The 26,308-nt window shown below is 36.6% G+C and overlaps 1 protein-coding gene across 44 annotated transcripts in view; it reads left to right on the top strand.

Moving 5' to 3' along the window:
- Nucleotides 1-26,308, top strand: part of PTPRD (protein tyrosine phosphatase receptor type D) — a 2,079,533-nt gene that overhangs the window by 631,944 nt on the left and 1,421,281 nt on the right. For all 44 annotated transcript variants that reach the window (XM_070590645.1, XM_070590643.1, XM_070590639.1 and 41 more), the window contains one exon: nucleotides 2,670-2,778. The gene's annotated coding sequence lies outside the window, so the exon portion shown is untranslated. The remainder of the gene's footprint in view (nucleotides 1-2,669; nucleotides 2,779-26,308) is intronic.

Below are 26,308 nucleotides of genomic sequence, written 5' to 3'. Positions count from 1 at the left end.
TTGGATTTTCCTTTGGGATCTCTTCAGAGATTTCTTGACTTCCTATGATAGTCTTACTCCCTACTATGTACCATCTGTCACAGGTTGATCTTCCCTTTGGGCCAAGAGGAAAGAAGTTACTGAACCTTTTCCTTACATTGTAACAGACTTATTCTCCTAATACACATTTATCTGCTTAATGTTTACTGAGTGTTTACTAAAAACCTGGCAAAAAAACCACCTTCTGAGGATACAAATCTGTCTGACATAGTCTTTCCCTCCCCTCATGGAGTGCACAGTCAAATAGAAAGAGAATCCTGCTTTAATAGCTTTGCAGAGTGATGTGTGCCATAGAAAACCAAACAGGGGATGATCCCCTTTTCCTGAGAGAGCCTGCACATTTCATGGGTTGTAAAATATCAGTAGGGATTCTCTAGGCAAACGAGGGTTGAGGTGGTGGAGGTAAGAAAGAATTATTCTTCAGCAGAGGGAACAATAATTATGAAATTCAGATTTGAAAATGCATGGTTTATTAGAAAATGTACCAAGGAGTTTAGCATGACTATAGTATGTTTTTATTTTTGCACTTTGAGAGGAATTATGCCACTATTCTAACATTGGGCACTTAGTAGTAGTGCATGCTGTAGGCATATTATGCCGTTTAATCTAACAACAGAACTCTGAAGTACATATTATTACATTTTGTAGATAATAATACTGAAAATCTCAAAATTAAGTAATTTATCTAGAGTTACATATGTAGGTAGAACTAGGACTCAAACCTACATGTGATTCCAAATTTCATGCTCCAAAGTATGGATAAGAGGGTTTGGATCTCTCCTATTCTTTCAGGTTCACTCTGTACCTTTCTCCTTCCTACTCTCTAGCCCTCGAAAATGGCCTGGATGGAGTTGATCACCAGGCTCCCATGCCCTTGGAATTCCAGTGTGGTTTGTCCCACATGTAGTGTGGGCAAGAAGCCAGAGGGGAGGGGAGAAGATTAGTGCTTTATCCTAGGGCTCCCTTCCATGCTATCATCGTGTGCTGCCTGCGACTCCCAAAGATTAGTGCTTCTATCCAGGAGGCCCTCTCCATATGTCGGACTCCTGATGGCAGTAACTGCTCCCTGTCCTTGTCCCTGCAGGCCTTGTGATGATAGCAACTCCACAACAACTTCCCTTGAGGTTTCCCTATGCACAGATCATGGTTTTGTAAATAAGCTCTTTATTAAACTCTCCACCAATTGTCCCAATTGGAAAATGCCATCTGTCTTCAGTTGGTACCAGATCAACATTTGATTTATTATCTAAGTGAGAGCTGATGAAAGTTTACTGTGGTAGTAGCCGTAGAAATGAAGGGGATAAAGTAGATTCCAGAATGATATGAGAGAATTATGAATATTGAGAAAAGGACTACAGGAAAGAACAATAATTCTTAAGATTTGAGTTCTATAAAGGAATTCAAGTGGGCCTTTCTTAAACCCTTCACGTTATACTACATAGGAAGAACTCTTAAACTACATAATAGCAAGATGGGACAAAATAACTGGTTCCTAAGTTGACATCAGAAGAAGGTTAGGGTTTAGGGAAATAGATTTCACTGCATGTGTTGAAGTACATGGAGCCATATTATTCATTCGCAGAGGTTGGTACCAGGCATCAGGTGGTGATTCCAATAATGATAAGGGCAGAATAGGTACCACAAGAGGTAAGATGGTGCCTTCAGGTGGATCAAACAGTAGAGCGTATAACCTTGTTCTGAAGGTTCAGGTAGGCAGTGAGCATCAGCAGGAAGGTCAGCAAATAGTGGGACCTCCACTATGAGATTCAGTTCAGAGTCAGACTCCCGATGCTGAGGAGGGGACAAAGGCAACATAAGTGCTGACTGGACCAACTGCAACGAGATTGGCATACTGCTGCATCTCTTGCATGTTTCCTTAATTAACCCAACTGTGCCCTAGACTGGGGCAAGGCTAGGCATGCTGAAGGTCAAGTGAATCTAACTGTGGGGAGTGGAAGGCCCTGACACAGCCCGTTCATACACAGGCAGCCCAGCTCTGAGGTTTTTGCCAAGCCTACAGTTTTGTCATGTGGTTAAAATGTCTATTTTCATCTTACCTTCCAAAGCATCAACACTCTGGTGCATTTGAGAAAACATTAGTGTTCCTCATCAGTGTCTCTCAAGTTGAAGAACATAAAATAAGGCAGGCATAAAACTAATGGAATTGCATTACTAAATTCTGTTTCCCACTGAGATTCCTTTCCATGGTAAAAAAAAATAATAATAATAAATTAAAAAATATAACAATTCAGAAAATATTTCCAACATCACCTTCTTTCTGCAGTTTAAAAATTTTGATTTAGTGTCTAAGGACAATATATAGAAAATGGCTTCTTAAATTAACAGATCAATTACTTAAACCAAATGGATAAGAATAATTACACTGAAATAATAAACTTTTATAAGGAACATTTAAAGAAGATAAAATATAGATGGCCCCTTTGACTCACACAGGTGCTATATTAATCACTGAGGTGTAAATTATAGAGGTGAAGAGTTTACGCTTTTTTGTGTTGAGCATTCTGAGAAGTCAGTGTCTAATATGACAGAAAAAGATAACATAATGAATATCTTACTATGCTTGAAGGAACACGAAAAAAAAAAATGACTGAGGCTGTATTTTGTTCCAGGTAGGAATAAAAAGCAAGCAGTTCCTGGCCCGTGCGAGTCCAGTTAGGGGTGTCTGCCTAGCAGCATGTTGGCACCAGCATTGAAGGAAGTGATGGGCTTCCGCTCCAGGTGAGTTCAGTTCTCCAAGACACACGTGTGTGCATCTTTCCAGCTCTTACCCACAGAGCTCATAGAGTACCTCCATCAGACCTCTTACCCTTTCAAAATACTGGGCTACCGCATTTCTTTAAAAGATGGTAGTTTTGAAATTCTATAATGCCATAAAGTCAACGTGTATTGTTTTTCTTAACTTTAAGCAATGGAACAGGTAACTATAAATGGGTTTCCTTCTGAACTGAGTGTCAGAATGCCTGAACCACAAATAGAGTGAAAGATGAAATTTCATACAGTATTCAGGGGTGAGAAGGAAAGGCTATTTCTAGAAGTGACCAAGAGTGAGAGCGCAGAGTTATCATTAAACATTTCAAACTGACACACTGTTCTATAGTCTTCTTAACTGTAGACACTTAAGGGCCTTACCCTTGAGGACCCAAATTTTGTTACTTCCAGAGTCAGGTGACTAGAGCAGGCAGATAATCCAATAACTCAAAAGCCTCCTTGATTTCTGTTGTTCAAATTACAAGAGATGAAACCTAAGGGTCACATATTTCCTTTTGCTGCACAGATTTCAATTGTGATCCTCCTTGAGTCTGTATCTTCAGAACCCATGAAACAGAATGTATGCATCACCTAGAGACAGTAATATGACACTTGTGTGTACTGAATAGAGTAACAGGCTATAGGTTTAAGGAATGGAAGATATATATTACACAATTTTTTAAAAATAACTTTTTATAATTGTTAGACCTACATACTAGGCCTACACACATCCTATGGTAATTCACATGGAATCTATGCCTTTCACAGATTCAAAGGTTAGTAAAGAAGGTAAACTAAGACTACTAGGGAAGTGCTAGAAAAAAGAAACAAGGAACGTGCAATAAGCATTTAGTCTATTTATCAACGACCTTAATTCCTCCTTTTGACAAAGCAATTCTACATCTAGTGATTTAATATAAGAAAAGTATTATGAATGTCTGAAAAGATTTAAACTAAAGGATGTTTCTCATAGTCTGTTTTAATAGTAGTGATAATTATAAACAGCCCAAACATTTAATTGTATAGAATGTATAAAATATATATTTTTTTCAAATAGTGAAATTCTATAGAACTATTAAATATCTTATAACAGTCCTTATAACATGGAAAGGGAGCAGATATATTCTTTAAAAAAGAAGATTAAAAACATCTTTCTATGATAACATTTGTATGTTTATGGAGAAAAAATATATAGAAGGACCTGTTATATGATAAAATGATCTTTATTTTAACTTTTTTTTGGTCTTTTAACAATGGATATTTTTTCTACAATCAGAAAAAAACCTTAATTTTGAAAATTAGATCATTGAAATTTTTGTGTAAGAAAAAAACAGTATTATAGAAGAATAAGGTCACAAAAAATAGTCACCGTATTTTCCATAGGTATTAAAAAAAATTTTATATAGGGATTAAAAATCAGTTACAAAACACAATCGCAATAAAGTCCCACATTTGTATAAAATTATAAAAATGCATATCTATAAAGGTTATTAGCTTACCATAAGAAAAAAAATAAAACTAAGTAAATGGGAGTTTAAGAGAATAAAAATAATAATATTTCCTATTTAGTGAATGTGTGAAGTCCCTAAAGAAGGGATGAAATTTGAGTAGAGTCTTAAAGGTTTAATATACAGAAATGTGCTTTCATTGGTATTGATGATAATTAAATTTGACCTGTTCAAATTGATAAATGTACATATTATGCTCACTTATATTCCACTTCTCATTTTGTAGAAAATTATACATGATATACATTACATAAATTTGAGTATTAACATTTCAAGCTTAGAATAATCAATTTGATATACTAAGTGCTATCTTTTATCATACACTTAAACTTTGTAAATGTTACTGCATTTTTAGCAATTACATCATGGTGTAAGTAATCACAAAAGAGTATATTCATCAAATCTTTGAAAGTTATGTATGTTTCATTACCATGTTTTTGTGCAATTCTTTAATTTAGCAGACTTTAGTGATGCATGAATTAGTTGTACATTTATTTATATAGAAATAAACAGAATAATTTCTTATGTGAATATCTCATTTTAAAAATAAACTTTGTTAAGAATTTTGGTAGTGTTCTCTTCACAGACGTCTCTGTACCTACCTTCCCCATAGACTATGGTTTCCAAGTGCATGCTTTGCCCTTTTAATTCTTCCTGTGTATTCTGCTAGGACAATCACAATGGCACCCATAGTTTCAGTATTCCTAAATTTATAACTTTAGCTAAACCTATACTCGAACTGTCCAGCAGATCAATGTATCTAACGAACCACAGCTGTCCTTCTCACCTAGGCCATATTTGCTGCCTTTTTCCTTCAAATTCCTCTTTAGTGGGGTCTCCTCTTTCCACCCTCCCCAATATCACATCTGAAAAAGTGAAATCCTGCTGGATAGGGAGGGGTGTATGTGAGGGGCTGGACAGGAGAGGGACAAGTTTGTTAACTTAATTAACATAATAATTTATTAAAAGCTTTCTCCCTTTTTATATTATCAGTGAATTTACTCTTGGTAGTTCTTCCTCATTCTCTTTTCTGTGCTGCTTCCCACCAACATGAACTTTATAAATGTGTAAGCTAACATTAAGTGGAAACTAGAAGAATGTCAGAAAAAATGTATACAGTGGTACTTTAAAGTTGTGAACATACCAACAGAAGTGCATGGGGCAGATCTGGTGTTGGCTGACTTGGGCTCCGATATCTAGCCTGCTGTGAATGAGTTATGCGGTCCACAGCATACCATTCTCTTCAGACCTCTGAGGCTTAAATTACTAGTTTGTTTAAAATTGACCCCATTCTGTAAGTTGACTAAAAATGTTTGTGGAAGCCTTTTATAAATGTTTAAGCCCTTTGCAGGTGTGAGCATTGATTGCTTTTGCCAACCATAAAGAACAGCTACAACTTACCAAAACACACACGTGTGTCTATGTGTATGTATGCATAGAGAGAGAAGACTTCCACGGAATTAGATATGAAATGAACTCTTCTCTTTACTTCCTTCACTTGACACAAGGTCAACTATCACTAGTCAAGCCTGCAGATAAAAAATACAGATCAGTTAATATCAGTTCCAGTGATGCTAGTAGACAAATTTGTCCAAGTTACTCTTTATTTTGCTTTACAGAATCGTGTTTTTGTTGTTGTTCCTATAGTAAATAGTTTTTGCTTTTGAGTATAATATCTTCAAGTTTGTATTTGCAGAGAAAATTCTCTCCTTTTTGCTTTCATTGATGTGATGTGCCCATCAAATCAGCATCGTTCAATAGTTCAGGAGGTGTTCTCTCTGCCCTTTGATCACAAAGCAATTCAGCTCTGGACAAAATCCTGAGATAATGAGCTTGGCAACACAAAGCAACTTCCTTTTATAAAATCTATTCAAAAAATAAATGTGGTAGAAAAATTAAAGACACAGAATATTAAGATAACATTGATTCATTGATCTGGAAATTATTTCCAACCATATAATATTAATAACACTCCATGACTTGAAATTTAAGCTGCAGCTGACATCACACAACAAAAATTACTTAATATTACCAACAATGTAGTAATGTTGAATTTTAACAGTTGAAATTGTGTTTGCTGAAGTACTATAATGAAGATATTTTGCAGACTACAATAAAATATTGGAAATTACCAGAATATGAGAATTTGTTCATACAAATCAGTATTCAGTAATTATTCAAGCATATATGCCCAGAATAAATAAAAATATATTTCATGTTGGTCACATTGAAACCACCTAGAGTTCCAAATAACAAGTAAAATCTGGGAGAGTTAAATCACAACAAACCAAACTCTCACCTGCATATTTTCATGTCCTTTATTCACATATCAGGAAAATGCAAGTGACATGAAAGTAGACCGAAGATTAAAACAAAATAATAAGACTGATTCTCAAAATGATGTTTTTCAATAACTAAAAGTTGAAATCATTCAAAAAACATTAAGCATCTCCCATGTATATCTCTGTAAACCTGTAGGGAATATAGATATTAAGTGTTTCTTCCTTCAAATAATTATCATCCACCAGAGGAGATAATCTATACATATAGATACTACTAAAGAGTATGTTACTTTGCAGATACTTATATCATATACATCCAGATAACTATTTATTAGTGTTAGATGCCAAAAGATAGGGAGAGATCAAGTTCCAATTGTTTTCCAGAAGACTGAAAAATTTTGACTTGTGCTGAAGCAACTGAGAAGGCTTTTTGAAGTTGAACTTGATATCAATCAAACAGGGATGATGTGTAGATGGTGGGAACACGATGTATACAAATGATGAACTCAGAGGTAGAGGACATACAGAAAAGGAGCGCTAGCCATCTTTTTGTAATAAAGGGAGATAGTACTGAAAAGCATGGAGATGGATTTTGGTGGTCTGGAATGTTTTCCCAGGGTGTTTATTCTGTATTTTATGATCCTCCTTCACTGATCTGTGGACTTTACGTTGTGTTGGACCCCAATAACATCGCAAATACAAATGGTTTTAAATATTTTTTCTAACTTGGTACAGAAATATTCTATCTTAAACTGGTGGAGTATATAATGGTTATTAGCAACTGTGAAGTTCATAGCAGTGCTTAAATATCACAGTTAATAAGCAAAATTAACCTCCTACGGGATATAAAATATAAAACTTAAATGAATAGTTTCTCCTACAACATTCAAACACATTTAATTTTCACAATCAACATTATTAGTCTCAACATTAACAATCAACGGTACTTGCAACAATTAAAGCTAATCTTTGTGTATTACCTTCTTTTGGAAACTTTTTTTCCCATTTGTAGTAAACAAATAGAAACTCAAATTTATGATGAAAATGCTGAAACAGTATAGATTACAATGCAAATTTTATGGTAACATATAAATATTCAGTAATCTTATCTTTCCAAATAAAGGCTGGTGGGTAAACCATAGCTTTGTTTTCTTAAAGCACTCATCTCAAAGTTTGTCTTGAAATTTTTAGATTAACACTTGTTAGAAATTTTGGCCTCAGGTTCAAACTATCATTTTAGTCAAGAAAGAGTCAGATGTATTTGAAACATAATTTTTTTTCTTTTTATTAAGATTATGATAGTTTACAACTTTGTGAAATTTCATTTGTACATTATTGTTACTCATGTTGTAGGTGCACCCCTTCACCCTTTGTGCCCTTCCCCCATACCCCCTTTCCCCTGGTAAGCACCAATCAGTTCTCTTTGTCTAAATGTTAACTTCCACCTATGAGTGGAGTCATACAGAGTTTGTCTTTCTCTATCTGGCATATTTCACTTAACATAATACCCTCAAGCTCCATCCATGTTTTTGTGAATGGGACGGTTTTATCATTTTTCATGGCTGAGTAGTATTCCATTGTATATATATACCATATCTTCTTTATCCAGTCATCAGTTGATGGGCACTTAGGTTGCTTCCACGTCTTGGCTATTGTAAATAATGCTGTGATGAACATAGGGGTGCATGGGACTTTTGGAATTGCTGATTTCAAGTTCTTTGGGTAGATACCCAGTGGTGGGATGGCTAGGTCATAAGGGATTTCTATTTTTAATTTTTTGAGAAATATCCATACTGTTTTCCATAGTGGCTGCACCAGTTTGCATTCCCACCAACAATGCATGAGGGTTCCTTTTTCTCCACAACCTCTCCAACATTTGTCACTTTTTGTTTTGAATATTTTTGCCATTCTAACAGGTACAAGGTGATATCTTAGTGTAGTTTTGATTTGCATTTCCCTGATGACTAGTGATGATGAGCATCTTTTCATGTGTCTATTGGCCATCTGTATATCCTCTTTGGAGAAATGTCTGTTCATGTCCCCTGCCCATTTTTTGATCAGGTTATTTGATTTTTTTTGTTGTTGAGCTGTGAGAGTTCTTTATGTATTATGGAGACATAATTTTTATTTCTACCATTTCTCAGTTCTCTTAGTGATACAATTATCTTTATGTTTGCCAAAAATTTAAATCATGGGGTTTTTGGGTCCTCCCCCCTCATTCCTCTGTTGCATTTATTCAACGTGTATTTGTTGAAGGGAGGGAGCCTTCTTATTACATCTTCCCCTTATGCAGTCTCCTGCATATCTTCCTTTTTCCTCTACATTTTTTCCTACCTACTCCGTTTTGTAAACTCAATTATTTTTGGCTTAGTCAATTTGTTTCCTTATTGATTATCCCAGGGCTGTCTTCATAACTACTATTTCTCTTCTTTATTTTACCATACTGTTGCCATAGTAATTCTTCCAAGATATTAGCACTATCATATAGTTATCATTCCCCATCAAAAATAGTATTTCTCTTTTTCATATTGAGTTTTTGAGGGCTTGACACCATGGCAGAACTTTATGCAGAACTGTGACACAGGGGTTACAAGCATGAAACTGAAAGTTCGAGAAGTTGGAGCTTCATATATAGATTTGAGATTCCATCCCACAGTAATTATTTTACATTAGAATGCAATAGATAAAGACAAAAGCAAGAAAAACGGTGCTAGAACAAAACTGTTTTGTGACATGGGCATTAAAAGACAAAAATATAAAGATGAGTGAGAGAAGGAATAATCTCAGGTTATAAAGAAAACTAAGGAAAGCTTAGAAGAAAGTAAAAAAAGATATGGACAGGATGTTGGAAAAAATGAGAACTGATCAAAGACCAGTAAACTCAATATTTCTGTTTAATAATAAAAATGGAAATGATGTTTTTTCCCAAAAAATTACTAATGTGAGGTGGAACAGATAATTTTCTGGTTATCCAAAAAGTAAACCAATCTCCCTCAAAGTTCCTTTATAATAGTGTAGAACCTTCTTCAGTACTTTATATAGAATATAAGGCCTCAATACAAAAACATCAGCAGTGCCCTCCTTTGCCCTAGATCCATGGCAGATGCTGGAGATGACGGATTATACAGAAAACTCACACCTTGACAAAAGTAGATGTTAAATGTACATAATTTTTTTTCTTGTATAGGGAAACATACAAATTCCTATTAAGGCAATGTTGTTTTTTTTCACCTTACTAAATGAGAAGAATTTCCTCACATTTTTAGTATACCTTGAGTAATCACTCTTTTTTTGTAATAGAATAAGAGATAATTGCCACTAAAATCTGTGACCATATCTTAGATGTATGATAAACTTCAATTCTTTTTGTTGCAATCAGCTTTAATAGGTAAATGACACCACCTGTAATACAGACAAGTATATACCAGTTGCTAAAGTCAAAGATATTGCTACTCAATATGAGTAACTTGGAAATTACAGTAAACATATTAGACTTATGGAAATTCAAAAAATCTACTACCAATAGTAGAAGATAATTAGCATCTACTCTGGGTAGGAGCTGAAAGCAGGGACAGAATGCACTACATTTTCAAATGTATTTTTAACATGGGAAGCAATTTATTTTACAAAATTTAGAGAGATTTGTGATATCCCTATCCTTGTACTGAAAGTCACAAATTTAGGAGAATGAATCCTAATTTTTTTAAACAATTGCTTTTAGACCTACAAAGGCAACAAGAACATCATCTGGGCTATGTGTGAAATTCCTTTTGATAGGAGATGGTTTTCCTATCATAAGTACGTTATGTGTAATACTGGACAGTGTTTCTTTTCAAAAGGTTCCACACACAAAACTGAAGCAGGGGACCACTCTGTATAATCATCAGTGTAGTGTGTCATTGAAGCAGTTGAAGCAGTTTTGGAGCACCAAGAATTGTTCTTCTTAAAACTGTGTTTATTCTTATAAATAAGATAGAAACTCATGATCTAGTAATCAAATAGTATTAGGAGACTCATAACAACAGCAACAGAATCAAAACAGCTTGCTCCACATCTGTCTATGCTATAGTCACATTCAATAGAACAAGTTTCAACTCTTAGGCGTTTCTGTTGGTAATTACCTTAGTTTTAATTTAATATGCTTATAGTTATCTTGACTTAATCAATTTTGAACATTAACTTTCTATTGTGATACCTGTACAGGATTTAGGACAGACACACCCATCATGGGGCTTCTTTTCCACTATCCTCTCAATGTGTTGAATCAAATTGCTTTGGTGAACTCAGTATTCAGTGTTTACATTATTATGATCATGTAAATATTGCTTTCTGGGTTCACAATTTTTTAGCATAAGATCTTTGTTTTTCCTGAAGCTTGTAAGATTATTAATGATTGTTTCAAATTTCAAATGCACAAAATGATTAAAATATTTGTGAATTCCATTATTATGTTGAGCTCACATTTCTTCAGCCTTCCATTCTTCTGCTCCCACCTAGCTGGTTGCTCTCTAAGCCTCCTTGTCTCTCCATTGGATTTCTTGTTCCTGGATTGTGCTTCTTCCTGCTTGATTTAATCCTTCTTTTTTTTGCAGAAACGCTTCTAGTAGCCTCCTAAGAAATATGATGCATGAGAAGTATAAATTTTGGATCCACACTTGTCTTCAAAGAGCTTACTTCCACTCTTCCATCTGACTGATTTTTGAGTATATACTTTAGTATATAGGATGAAAATGATTCTCTTCATGATTATGAAAGCATCTCTCCCACAGCCAGCTTGATCTCTTCTCATTTGTGGGTGACTTCTGTTTTACTTTTCTGTTTTTCTTTTTCTTTATTTGCAGGAACCCTCTTAGGACTTTTGAAATTCATGATGATGTGTCTTGGTGTGGGACTAATTTGTTTCTGAAGACTGATTTTTTTGTGATAGAATTTTTTCATACATAACTTCTTTGATAGTTCCATCTTATCAGCGGTGACAGGTTTCTCTTTTTATTATTGGACCTTCTGGATTACTCTTCTTTTGCTGTCTTCTAAAATTTTTTCATCTCTTTCTTCTAATCTTTGGGAGAGTTACTTGACTTTATCGTCTATCTTTGTATTAATTTTTAAGAATTGTTTGGGAAAAAATTAAACATAGAAAAGCTGTGGAAAACAGTACAAGGAACACCTCAGTAACTCGAACCATATTGCCTATGGTTAACATTTGCCTCATTTGTTATCTTTTTCTCTTCTCTCTCTTGCACTCACACACACACACACACACACACACACACACACACACACAATCTCTATCTAGTCATGCTTTTTTTCTCCTTAGTCCTTTGAGAGTACAGGGTACATATCATTGCCCTTTACCTCTAAATATGTTTCCAAAGAACAAGGATATTCTCTTACATAGTTACAGTAGGGTAATCAGCTTCAGTAAATGTAACATTGATAAAATACTTTGATGTAATCTGCCAGTGTTCCAAAGTTACCAGTTGAGCTAATCCTTTATAGTATTTCTTTTCCTCCAGTGTGGAATCCAGTCTAGAATCATGTATTGCATTAGTTGTGTTAAAAGATAAATTAAGGTATGTTAAAATTTTAAGAGCTTGAGTAAATATCTATTCAAATTGGGCAGTGCCAAACCAGAAGTGGTTAGGAGGGCTCTATAGACAGGAGGTCAGGGAGAGACTTTTATAGAGAAAAGGCAGAAGCAACGTAAGGAAATTATTGATTGGCTATAGCTTAAAGCCTAGTTGGCTGTTTGTGATTGATTGTCCTTAGGTTTCCATTTCTTTACCTGGAGGCATTTACAGGCTGACATTTTGGTTTGCTTACTTGGGCCACCATGGCATCAGCGGCACCTTAGTCTAATGGCCTCCTTGCATCATTTAACAGCTGCCATGTCTCTGCAGTCCCCTCCACCTGGAACACTTCCCTAGCCTTTGTTGTCTTTCATGACAATGCCATTTTTTAAGAATAGTCTTTTTAAAAATGGGATTTTCTCATTTTTGATTCATTGAGTGGTCCGTTGGTTTTTAAATTTTATTTATCATACTTCTAATTTCAGTGACCTTTGTTTGCTTATCATAGCATTCTGTTTTTGTTTTATCATAGTGCGCATTCTTTTCTCACTCCGGTATTGATCACAGTAATTTGTTTCTTTAACGTTCTCTGTTGCTCTGTGTGATCTCAGTCCTTTTTGGTTGTCATTGTAGGTCTCGGCTATGGGTCTCAGTCATGTTGCAGTTTTGCTCAAATAACTGATGTTTTGTTCCCCATTTGTAGTATATTAGAGTGGGGTTGTTGAGTAGGAGCTGGGATGATGTAATTTGGCTTCTGGTGTTCTGGAAGCCAAGCAGGGGAAGGGAGTTACAGGTGTTAAGTATGTCAACTTCAAATCATAGCTCTGTTCGAAGTCTAAAGGGTGGACTGGGTTTATTTTCTCTAGAGAAAAAGCTTAGAATACAAGGTTTTGGGGGGCAGGGGCGTGATGGAGAATGGAGAGGTAATTGCCACCTGTAGGGCGAGAGAGCAACCACTTCAGAATTTTACGAGATTTTCCCTTTCCAGAACTGTACCTCACCCCTGCCTTTCGGAGCAGTCAGTTCTCCCTAGTCCTGGGCTGCTGGGGGCTTCTCTGGGGGATGAGCTGACTTCTTGTGTGTACGCCACACTGTGGGCACATAGGTAGGACGTTCTTAGCTCATTATTTCTCAACCTGCTTCCTTCCCTCCACATTTTATTGAAATACAGCATAGTGATTAAAAGTATGACTCTGAAACCAGACTGCCTGGGTTTGAATCCCAGCTCTGGTGCTTACTGAATATGTGATGATGAGCAAGTCACTTAGTGTTTCTGTGCTTCCATTCTCTCATCTGTGAAATGGAGACAGTGATAGGGAGGTTACGGACACTAAATGAGTTAGAACAGTGCCTGACACCTAGTGTCAGCTGCTGTCAACCTTGCTGTTATTGTCATCTCTCTTCCACTAGTACCTCCATTTTAATTCTAAGCCTCTGTAAGTTTTTAAAATTATTTTGCTGCCATTTGCCTGAGGTTTGCAGAAGGAAAAGAGATTAATGCCCATGGCCAAATCATCAGGTTTTTAAAAAATATTAAGGTTCTTAATTTTATTCTCATTCCCTGCCAATTTTTTCCTGACCAATAAAATTTTCACATCATTAGTAAGTTCTTTTTTAGTGTACTCCTTCATTTCATCTAAGAACAGGAAGAATAACTTCTAAAACATCCAGGTTCACTTCAAGATTTTGTTTATCTATGTGAAAAATGCTCATTCTGTTTTCTAAGATACTCTATTTTAGAATTATATGCGTAAAGTGTCAAATTCTTACATAAGACATTGATTATTGTGAGAGATGATTATTTGTGTGAGGACTTACATGGAGGATAATTAAAAGACACATTCCCAGTTAATAATATAAAACTTTACAAAAAAGGGAATTTTATTTTACTAGATGTAACCTACTAAACAGGCAATAGAATCCCTATCTTCTGTGCACAGATATTTATGTTATAGAAATTCAGTTATTTAAATATTTATAAAATGAGAATTGAGAGCAGCACTTTTGAAAAGCAGTTAATAATGAGCGCACATCAAGGGAGCTATCATTATAGCAGCAAAGTGCTTTGCAACTCGAATAACTTCAGCGCTGCAGAAGCAGGCCATCAAATTTAATTAAAAGCAGTCAAAAATAAACTGAGAAATTGAACTGTAAAAGGCTGTCCTTTGCCAGGAGCTGAAGGCAAAAAGAAAGCAAAGGAGAGCCTTGAAAGTAGTAATGAATTGATAAGCCTTACTGCCCGCAACTTGTAATGCGCTCTGTCAGATTTTAGTATCAGTTAAACTAGATTAATAGGGCAATCACTGATTTTTCTATCTTAAATCCTTCTCCGACGTTCTCCCATTATAGGCTCCCATGATGGATGGAATCCTGAGTGAGTCAAAATTTCAATTCATTTCTCTGCTCAGTCACTTTTTAAATAATGCTGGCATCTACTTTTGCTGGACACCAACATTCTCCATGATGTTTTAAAAGCAGAAGTCAATTTAGTTACTGAGAGGCTGCAGTCCTTCTCTTCAGCGGGGGAAGAAATCCCCTGGAATGTGAGCAATCGACATCTCCTTCTACCACTAGGGGCTACCATGGTGAAGTGAATGATAAAGAGAAGATTACAAATTTATTGTTGCTTTAAATGCTCAGATTATTGTCAATCTGCAGAAACAGTACCACAAGGACAAAAACAATTTGCCCTCTATCATCTTATTTTTATAATAATGTTCTTTAATGAAGCCAAAACCTCCCTGCTGTGACCTTATTATGTTTTTCAACATCAGTGAGAAATAGATTCCTCTGAATTGTAAGAGAGCTCGTGAAACAGCAGGGATATTGAAATAGAGGATCAATTACTTTTTTCCAGTAATTTTGAACTTGAAATGGCTATAGCACAGCCTATGTAGACAAGAAGACAAACTAGCTTATTGAAAAGCTGTGTACAAATTATACAGATCACAGAAAGCTGAGGTAAACAAACTGTGTTGTTTTCGACTATCTTTCAACATGATTACACAGCTTCCCTTCAAAGAGCAAGTGCTCAAGATTCTGTTGTAGAAGAAGCAAGCAAAAACTGAAAACGGAATTTGTCACCAATTTAAATGTAAAATTTTAAAATATATTTAAGAATCCTTTTGAAAATTGCTCACATCACCGCTTATGGGTTAAATCTTACTCATTTTAACCAGAAGAAAGGATTTTTGATTATGATGGTAACTCATCCTCACATGAGGATGGAGACAGAAAAGAAATATAGATGTTACAAATGGAATAGATTATTATTGCATTTATGAAATACCCTAATTTGTGAAGTGCTTTCAGACCTATTATGTCATTGAATCCCGGCAGCAATTCTAATAAGACATGAGCTCAAACAGTCTTTGATATCTTACAAATGCTACAATAAAGAAGACCGAGACTCAGACAGGTTAAATGATAGGCACCAGGTCATGCAACTACCTTACTTGCAGCTGGCACCTGGACCTAAGTAATGGCCCACTACTCTTTCTTTCCCTTTAGTTTTGCCAAGAACTCCCAACTTTCAAAATGCAAATCATTTAGCTGTAATAAAGTGAGTATTAGCAGAGTATATAATTTCCATTTCCATCTGCCTCATTCAGGCAGGATCTTCTCATTTGTGCTGATATGGTTGTCACATGGATCAATGGGCCTTTAGAGAATGGAAGCTCATAAGTGCACTTTATTTGAATGATTATCCTGCAGCATATGCAGGACTTCACAGCAGTCTAAAGGGTAGGAAACAGAGATAGCTGGTAAGGGGGCTGTCTGAGACACTTCTTCAGTAAAGGGCACCTGAGTGGAAAGCCACATTCTTTCCTGGGCAGAGACTTTCCTATCTGAAGGGAGATTAGGTAGGGCTTGGGCAAGACCATCAATCACCCTGGTCAATGAGATTGACTTAAAGAGAGAGATTGCTGAGGGTCAAGGTGATAGAGTCCTGAAACCACTTAGAAGGAAGAGAAATGAACTTTCAAGACTGGGATAACAAGAGAATGGACTAGGTGGAATAGAGGAGAGGAGAGGAGTAACAAAAAGATGCTAAGGGATCAGTGTGAGGAAGAAAAGATAGCTAAAATTCAAATGATGAGAAGCTTGCTCATATTTATATAATTCAAATATTGTCATTGATTTGGATATTTTAGCTTTTTTTAAAGCTATTCTCAACTGTTTCACGTGAGTCAACAAAAGACTGCCAGATACTATTCTACCTTCTCCAACATCAAGGTTGCTAGCAATAATTATAATGATAATGACAAAATATTAATGGCATTTATTGGGTTGTACCTATGTGCCGGACACTTTTCTCAGAACTCTAAATGTATTAACTATTATACATAATATAAATATATTACTACTCCTATTTTAAATATCAAGACAGTAGTATACAGCAAGGTTAAGTAGCTTGCCCAAGATAAACGATGAAACTACCAAGTTGCTAAATCAGGGGCATTTAGCTCTACAGCCTTCACCCTTACCACTCTTCAGACCATTCCCTAAAATAAAATAATAAATCTGCTTCCTCATTAGAACAGTTTTGTTATTTATTTGTGTTTAAAAAATAACATTTTGGAAAAGATAAGAACTTAATGTGAATTTCAAACTAAAGAGAGAGTGCTTGAATATTCCCAGAATATTTTGAGTTGGGACAAAGCCTATTGTGCTTTATGAGACAATGAGAAGAAAACAATTTTTATTTTTTTGTAGTGTGATTAAGTCATTATGAAATACTAAAATCTATCTAATAGCACTCTATGACCTTATATAAGAATGATTGTTGGGCTATGTGCAGATGTACAAGAAAGCCCCCTGTGTCATTACATCTTTCAGTGTGGACGGGAGCTATAACCGCCTACTACAACATGGTTTTCAGCATAATAGAATCAGTTATAAACTATCCTCTTACTGAAAATTTTATATAAATAGATCAACTGTGTGTGTGTGTGTGTGTGTGAATACACAGTTGATCTTCATTCCAAATTAGTGAATTTGCCTACTGGCTAAAATGTATGGGTGACCCCAAGATCAATGCTTATGGAACTTTCCTGGTCATTCACAGACATACACAAGGTAGTGAAAATTTGCATCGCCCTGCACGTGCTTTCCCAACTAAGGCTGAACAGATGATGCTTTCTTCTTGTTTGACTTTCATATGCATACGTGTCCTTTTTTTTTTCCTCCGTATTTTATTTTTTTGTGTGAGGAAGACTGGCCCTGAGCTAACATCCGTTGCCAATCTTCCTCTTTTTGCTTGAAGAAGATTGTCACTGAGCTATCATCTGTGCTAATCTGCCTCTGTTTTATGTGGTATGCTGCCATAGTGTGGCTTGATGAGAGGTGCTAGGTCCATGCCTGGGATCCAAACTCGTGAACCCTGGGCTACTGAAGTGGAGTGTACAAACTTAACCACTATGCCACCAGGCCAGCCCTTAAACAAGTATCCTTTCCACAGTCTGCTTCATGCTAATTTTAGCACTAAGTAGTGCTACACCCACAATTTTGTGGATTTTTATGGTATTTTCGCTCATTAAAATAGCCCTCAAGTATAGTGTTGAAGTTCAGTCAGTGCTCCTAAGTGCAAGATAACTGAGATTTCTTTGTGGAGAAAATATGTGTGAGATAGGCTTCATTCAGAATGAATTTAGTGCTGTTGACTATATATTCAATGTTAGTGAATTAATAATACATATTGAATAAGGTATTTTTAAGCTTATGTATTGATTGATTGAAAATATTGTGACCAAACCTGGTAGGAACCTAGCCCTATATTCCCCTAGGAACGATGCTTCAGTGTCAAGTATTCCCAGTTACTTTATAGAAGCTAACTACTGCGAACAGTGACTGTGTGTCTTATCCCTATCCTGGCCAAGCAGAGCACCTTGCTCCAGTCCATTCCAACTCTTGCACCTTTCCAAGGTTCTCCCAAATCATCTCCATCACCCACTCAGATACTGACTTGACTTACTCTCTAGAATATCTTATAAATTTCTTTTCTGGAAGAATGTGTATTATCTATCATTTAAGACGATGATGTTATCTTCAAAATATTTCCACTTGAAATGCATAATAACCCCAATATCAGTGCGAAAAGAATTGTGAATATTTGCCAAATGAGAGGCACGTCTCACAAAATGAACTTCTTGATGTATGACCAAGATTTTAAAGTTGAAAAGGAAGGAGAGAAAGGAGGAGAAAGTAATTGTTAGATAAGGACCCAGAAGGAATGATAGTGAATGAAATTCAAGGGGTATGCCTAGAAGTTAGTCCCTGAAAGGAGGATAAGGCATTTCTCTGAGATAGAAAAGACAGAAAGGGCGAGACGAAAACGAAGGAAGGGACAGGAAATGAGACAGAAAACAATCAAACAAAACCTTGAGAGTAGAAAACTTAGAGGTAGTTAGATATGTTGATTTTAATTTTCCAATTAAAAGGTGGTCAAAGTCCTGTGCAGGTGTGGTATTTATTGAACACCCTACTACGCATAGTCTCGCTTGGAACTAAAAACACAACAAAGATGAATTAAACACAGTGTGTACCCTCATGAGTTGACAATCTCATGCAAGATAAAAGTCACCATGCAAACCATTGTACGGCACTACACGTCATAGACCATATGCCACAAGAAAACGTAACTAAAGAGCTACAAGGACTTCTCTGAAAATAAAAGGACATTTTGTATTTTCATTATCGTAGTTCAGAAGCTCGTGAGTGAAAACAGTTCTCCTTACAACGTGTATAAACAAAAGTGTGTGTTCAGAAAGCTAACTCTTGTGGCTGGCCCGGTGGTACAGCGGTTAAGTTCGCAGGTTTGCTTCTTGGCGGCCCGGGGTTTGCTGGTTCAGGTCCCGGGTGCGGACATCCCACCATTTGCCAAAAGCCATGCTGTGGCAGGTGTCCCACATATAAAGTAGAGGAAGATGGGCACGGATGTTAGCTCACGGCCAGTCTTCCTCAGCAAAAAGAGGAGGACTGGAAGTAGTTAGCTCAGGGCTAATCTTCCTCAAACTAAATAAATAAATAAATAAACAAATAAGAAAACAGAAAGCTAAGCTCTTCGTGATGGCTTATTATATGGTACCTGAAAATTTGAGGATAGGGACATGCTTGTGCATCTTTTGTTTCACCTGTGACTGTACCTATAATTACAAAAGGCTGATGAACTTTGGGGATTTAATGAGATGGGAGGAAAGGAGCACTGAGCTTTATGAAAATTACTAAAGGAGGCATGTTTGCTGCAAAGGTTGTTTTTCCCCTGGTAGAGTCTATTCTTTGCAACTCACTGTAATGTATTTTAACTTAAAATTTGTGCTTATAAATCAAACTTACCGTCGTTCTTTCAAAATTTTCTTTAAGGATGCATATTTTATTACATACTTTAATACTCTTCTTAAATATATGTTATTTTGGAAAAATAGGCAGTAAAAATAATAATAAATATAAAAACACTTCTAATATCAGTACTTAGGTAACTATGGATAATAGTGATAGTTTACATCTGGACGTTTTCTATATGTGTATATATATGTAAATGTGTGTGTGTGCTTTATCATCATCATTACTAGCATTTAATAATTTAAGGAAGCTTACTCAGCATTACTTCAATTGTTTAATTATCCCCATTTTATAGGTGATAAAATGAGGCTTAGAAAGGCTAGATGATTTGTTCAAGGTCCTGTGACAGTCAACGAGTGGGAGAGCCAAGATATAAATACAAATCCCAGGGGCTGGCCCAGTAGTGTAGTGGTTAAGTTCACACACTCCACTTTGGCGGCCCAGAGTTCACAGGTTCAGATCCAGGGTGCAGTCCTATACACCACTCAGGAAGCCATGCTGTGGTGGCATCCCACATACAAAATAGAGGAAGATCGGCATGGATGTTAGTTCAGGGCCAATCTTCCTCACCACCACCAACAAAAAAACGAAACATAAATCCCACGTTACCTGAAACCCCTCATGTTAACACAACATCAGCTGTCATACTGTTCAGTAAACTGCTCTTTTCAATAACAGCATATCACAAACGTATTGCTTTGTCTACTATAGTATATAAAATCCATTGTTCTCGATGGTTTCATAAAAATCCACTGCATGGATTCACTGAAACTTTTTAACTAGTCCCCATTGTTAAGTATTTTGGTTGTTTCTAATTTTTCTTTATTAGAAACAGTTCTAATAAACTTATATAAATACCTTTGTTAATTCGTCCACTGATTTGCTCAGGATAAATTCCAGGAAGTAGAAGTGGAATTGTTAAATCGAAGTCTATGTACCTCTTACCCTGTCAACTTGCCCTTTAGGCAACCATGCTAGTTTATATTCCCTCTAAAATTCCATGAAAGTGCCCCTGTCCCCACATCCTTGCCAGTTCAGGGCATAGCTTTCTTTTCAAACTCCGTCAATTATATACAATTCTATTTTTAAAAATTTAAAAAAAAAAAACCGTTTTAACCTGTGTTTACTCTAAAATTTCAAGAGCTTTCAGAGAAATTATACAAGCCGAGGGAAGAATTCCTGGAAATAATATTTCAGAATGACACTTGCCATTTTTTAGAGTGATTTTCACCAACACTGCAATAAATTCAGGCATTTAGAGTAAATCATTTTTATTTCCACCAGTTAGTAGTTCACACTAACAAAGCTGCATCCCTCTCTGGCTTATTAAATAAATGTCCAATCTCTTAATTTAAAGTTAACAAAGTTAGATTGGCGGATTCAATTCAGACATTGATCATTGCTTATGACTTATCATTCCATAAGGTTTTTCTTTTAGTTTTCACTTAAGTGATGTCTTTTCAATGCCAGATTTAGAAGGGAATATTGAAAACATTTAGAAATCACTTAGATTCTAAAATGAATTGAACTGTTCTAGTAACATTCCGCATCTGCAAAACAGTGAAAGCAAAGAAGAGAATTACGAACTGGTTAGCATTGCTGAGTCCAGCAGGCATGAATCAACCTTGGCCGCCAATGACCATGTATTTCCGAAAGAGGGAATCTAACATAAATTGATTCTCACGTTTGCATAATCCTGGCAGTCTTAATGTTGCTGCCCGCCATGACTGCTTTAGTCCGTTCCCTTCCATCTAATTTGTAAGGTTAGTCAAATGTTGCTTTTATTACTCAGATTAGACTATTGATATGCAGGCCATGCAAAACTCATAATTATCTTTAACTCCATTCCCTTTCAGGCAGAGGGATATACAGACTATAGACCGACAACAGTTGGAGCCAAGACGCAGGCTGTCAGAAATATGTAGTAATTGAATACCTTACCAAACCCTTCTCAAAAATTCTGTTGTGAAGGAAAAAATGACGGAAGAAATGCTGTAAGAAATTGTCCCATCAATTCCCCTAGATACTCTACATGTTCTGTTTAAATGAAGCCTGAACTATACTTGGAATCATGACATATATAACATTATAATAAGCTGCTCTATTGAAATCCTTACCACATATTGCTATAAAAGTGTGCTTGAATATTTTCTACATAATACAAAATGTGCTTTTTGTGAGGGCCAATGGGATTAATTTCTCCCAAGTCTAAATGCCAGATGGCATTCTGTTCCCTGTGAGAAACAGATGTTTTTATATTATGGACACCATATATCACATAATTGATGTTTCTCTCTTTGAGTAAGCTACCAGGGTGCCCAAAACCAAATTTAACCATGGTTCAGCAAAATATCCAAGACCTTATGATATGGGTGGAAAGTACTAACCTCAAATAGTGACTTTCTCTCCTACTCTTTTTGATATATTGCTTTGCTTACTTTTTTCTCTGGTACTCATGTTTCTTTCTAAGCAGCTTCAAGTCCCATTGAAAATTAGTGGGGTATGAGTAGTTTTACAATAAACAAAGGTATTGTCTTATTTAAATGTTGACCACATGAAGCCAAAATTTTCTCAACTTTGAATGGTTTTCTAGCTAGATGAAAGGTGAGGATATAAATTCAGAAGTATAAATTTAAAAACAGTAACCAAGTAAACAGAAGATGGCATGGAAATTAAAAACAAAAGTAGCTGTAAAATCTGATTTGCAGTTTGAGGCATATATACGTGATCCCCAAAAAAAGAAGAGAGTGAGGAAGAAGCAGAAAACTGGGTTGTTATTTAAAAATAGGAAGGAAGAGTCACGATTGAAAGGAAGAGACCAGGGAATTCTAGTGCCCAGCCTCAAAGAAGACCCAGTGGGGGGAGAATGTCACTTGACTGAATTATTCCACATCTTATTTCCTGAAGCCACGCTCGTGATTGTCAACACTTCACCTAAAAGCCACCAGGCGTGATGCTTCCATTTGGACCATAGGGATGGGTGATACACAAAGCAAGGTGGGCAACAGAATTAAAGTTGTAATTAGTGGGCTGACTGAATTGTATTAAGCACTTAAAATGCCTGTTCGAAGACAGATACGACAGGGTGGTGGAGTGGAAAGTCTCTCTACCAAACGCCCCCGTGGTAATGAGAATGACTGTCTCTGACTCTTTCCTTCTCCCACCCAGAGCTACTCCTCTCCCATCTTGGAATGGGAGCCTTCGTAGAGATGAGAGAGATGTAGACTCCAGGCTCCATCCCTGTAAAATGACGTGCAACCAACTGGGTACCCCTTCAACCATGGGAGTTTTAAAACAGAGTTGGAGATAGAACAAGGGAATTATCCAAGGTTAATCGTCTATGCTTAACAATGGAAGCAGTGTGGTCTAGTGGAAAAAAACCAATTTTTTAGTCTGCTAAGAGTTGTAGTTTTCTCTTTTTTTGCCAAAGCAGATTTGCTCTGAGCTAACATCTGTTGCCAATCTTCCCCTATTTTTTGTTTGTGGGTCACCACCATAGCATGGCTGATGAGTGGTATAGGTTTGCACCTGGCATCCAAAGCTGTGAACCATGGCTGCCAAAGCAGAGGATGCAGAACTTGACCACTACACCACTGGGCTGGCCCCCTGATAAGAGTTTTTATGGTGATTCTGTCACTCCTTTTTGAATGTCCTTGGTCACTTAACCTCTTTTGACTTCACTTCCACATCCTTAGAGAAGGATAAATGAAATGTGGAAAGCATCAAGCATACTATCTAGCAGAGAATATGTCCATAAGAAAGAAACAGATCTTTCACTCTTTCTAACTCTAATCCATAATTTTCCAGCTTACCAGATTTCCTGATTGGCTTTTATTTAATAAAGTACAGCATTTAGAGAGATAAGCCTACAATACCATAGTTCTAGTACTCTTCAAATGGAATTACATGGTAAATACAATTATTTAGAAATTTGGGGGAAGGTATTCATTATTCTTGTTATTTATTTTTAAGGCAAGTTCTGAAGGCTACCCAGGTAGGTAGACTACTTTATAAAGTTCCCTGGGTATTGCCTGAGAATGGCTTTTAGAAGCACTTTCTAGGAGTAAACAGGACAATTTAATAAAATGCACACACACATGCCATCTTTCTTGCACTTTAACAACATAACCTACCGGAAGTCACTCTCTCTCTCCCCCCCCCACCCTTCCCCTCTATCTCTCCCTTCCTCTCTCCCTCTCTCCCTCTCACACACACACACACACTCGCGCGTGCGCACTATCTTTTTGGGCTACTCTACGAAAGTTGAAAATTGACCAAGCCCTGCTTCTGTCACTGGCTTTCCTTCTCCCTTTTAACATTTCTTCCTTCATCTCCCTCACTCACCCTCCCCCTTCATCCTCGCCAAGTTTCTGTCCTGTCCTCTCACTCAACTATTTTATCCACCTTCCTGTCTTCGACTCTGGTCTCAAGGCAGATGTATTTCTTCTTTTCCAGCTTTTCTCCTAAAATCCAATCTTCATCTCTGACTCCTTGTTTCACAGTTTCCTTCACGTCCCACTATCTCTTCAGATTTTGTAGTGAAAAGCTGAACTCTCGCATTGTGATCGCCTCAAGGAGCTTCTCCCTGGCAATAGCAAAGCAAGAGTCTAAAACTGTTGACTGGGGCAGAACTTGAAGCAAAGTAGGAAAAGGTTTTCTCCAAGAGTTGCTTAATGCAAATCCACACCAGCGTGGTTTGGTTGCTGGGCCTGACAGCTGAGCACATTTCTAGGGGAGAATGTATTTAGCTCTATAAATTGATGAAAATTGCAGGGCAGTCTTTAAGAAAAAATCATTTTATAATTAAAAAAATACTATCCTATTCATTTTTTACTTTAAGGAATTTTTAAGGTAACTTAGTACATAGTTTGAAAAAATCCCAAGAGGAAAGGAGGAAATAGAAGGAAAAGTAAGTTTTCCTACTACATTGTCCGTCGTTGTCTCAATTCTACCCTCTGAGGTAAAGATGTTTTTTAGGTCCTTACACATCCTTTTAGAGAATATCTATGCATATAAAGCACATGGGTATAAAGGCACATTTTTAAAGCTGTAATTGTTGCATTTTGTGCACATTGCTTTGCATCTGTATTTTGCATCTCTCAGAGAAAAAAGTGGAGGTTGGCCCTATATGTGATTAAAAATAATAGAAAGGTCACAGGTAAATTCAATAATTGTTTGTGACTTTGTGTCAGGCACTGTCTAAGCCCTATATATTATTACTTAATTTAATTCTCATAAATTTCTTAAAATATTATCTCCGTTCTATAATTGAGGAGACAGAGGCGTGAATAAGTCAATCAAGCTGTCAAAGCTCACCTAACTAGTCAGTGACAAAGCCAGGCTTGAACCCAGCAGTTGGATTCCAGAGTCCACTCTCTTGTCCATGTCCTACCTTTACAGGAATCCTGGACTGAAGCAGGTTAGAAAAAGAAATAATGTGGAGAACTGTTGAATTAGCCAAACATAACCTTTAGTAATAACAGTATAAACTGGCTTATAACAAATGGGGAGCTTTAAAAGAAGGAAAATGTATAAATGAATAATTGGAATTTTCTTACTGCAAAAAAGACTTTTAGAGACTTCCATACAGATCTGGAATACAATCTCCATTTTTTTTTATTGTTTTGTATTTCAGCTTTTTTCCCTTGATATCATAACTGAAATGAGCTGGAACAACGGGAAGCTGAGACAGTGACAGGAGAGAGAACACATTCTCACTCACCGAAGAGGGTGGATATGGGGTGGAAAGATATAAAAAGGACTGGAAAGTTCATTAGGATTCTGAGGAAGCTAATTATCTTGTCCCAATGGTGAACAGCTTTTGTAGAGTGGGTTCCATGGAGGGAGCAGGCCCTCGTGATGTTCAGTTGCAAGGTCTTGGGTTTTAGAAAGCAGAGAATCAATACAGGAAAGAGAAAATAGAGCAGAATGCATATAAGGTTAGCAAGTGATTACAGATTGGCAAAGTAGGGAAAATCAAGTGTTCAGCTTTATATTCTCCCTCCAAAATTGTTAATCACATACCGTGGCAGTAGGAATTAGAAAAAGTAAACTATGCTATATTAAAAGGACATTTTATAGAAAGTACGCAAAGTAGGTTTATCTGTTCTCTCTCCAGAGCCACAACTGAAGATTTCTAACCTTTTGACCTAAGTAGTCAGTCCCATGGCGCCATCTTGTGGCGTCTATTGTAATTCCAGGCGCAGAGCCTCCAAAAATACTCAGTCTCTCTAAAAGGATGTGATACTCAAACCAAACCTCAAAGTGAAGAAAAATGACAGAGAGGCCGGAATAGGTTGGGCAGTGGAGGTGGGTCTCAGCTGTGGCAGAGTTTGCCAGCATTCCAGTTGTGGCTGATGGCAACCTTGGCCTATTTGAATTAACTCTAGCTTTTGAGAGGAATGAGTTGCTCTGGATACTTTTCTTAAAAGCCAAAACATTTTCATAAGCATAAAGAGTTCAGGGTAAAATGAGAGTCAGAGTTAGCAAAGCCAGGTTGTGTATTAAATTGCCAGTGCCAAGGCAGTATAAATAATGTCGTTTTGGTTTCATTTCTAATTTCCAACTGTGATGTATCTAACACACGTTTGAGAGTGAAATAAAAGTAATTGAAATATCTAGGAACATATCTACACACAGAACTATCTAGACCCTGCCCTGTACCTTATAAACAGGAGACCTGGCCAAAGGTGAAGGAGTGATCTGTTCAAGTTTAGGGATGTTCTAAAGCAAGACAGGCAGAAAAAGGAGTGAGGGAATCCAGAATCCTGGAAAATACATCTTTGGTAGGATTGGACGT

Source organism: Equus przewalskii, chromosome 22 (genome assembly GCF_037783145.1).
Source record: "Equus przewalskii isolate Varuska chromosome 22, EquPr2, whole genome shotgun sequence".
NCBI lineage: Eukaryota > Metazoa > Chordata > Mammalia > Perissodactyla > Equidae > Equus > Equus przewalskii.
This window is presented reverse-complemented; position numbering and strand designations above follow the sequence as displayed.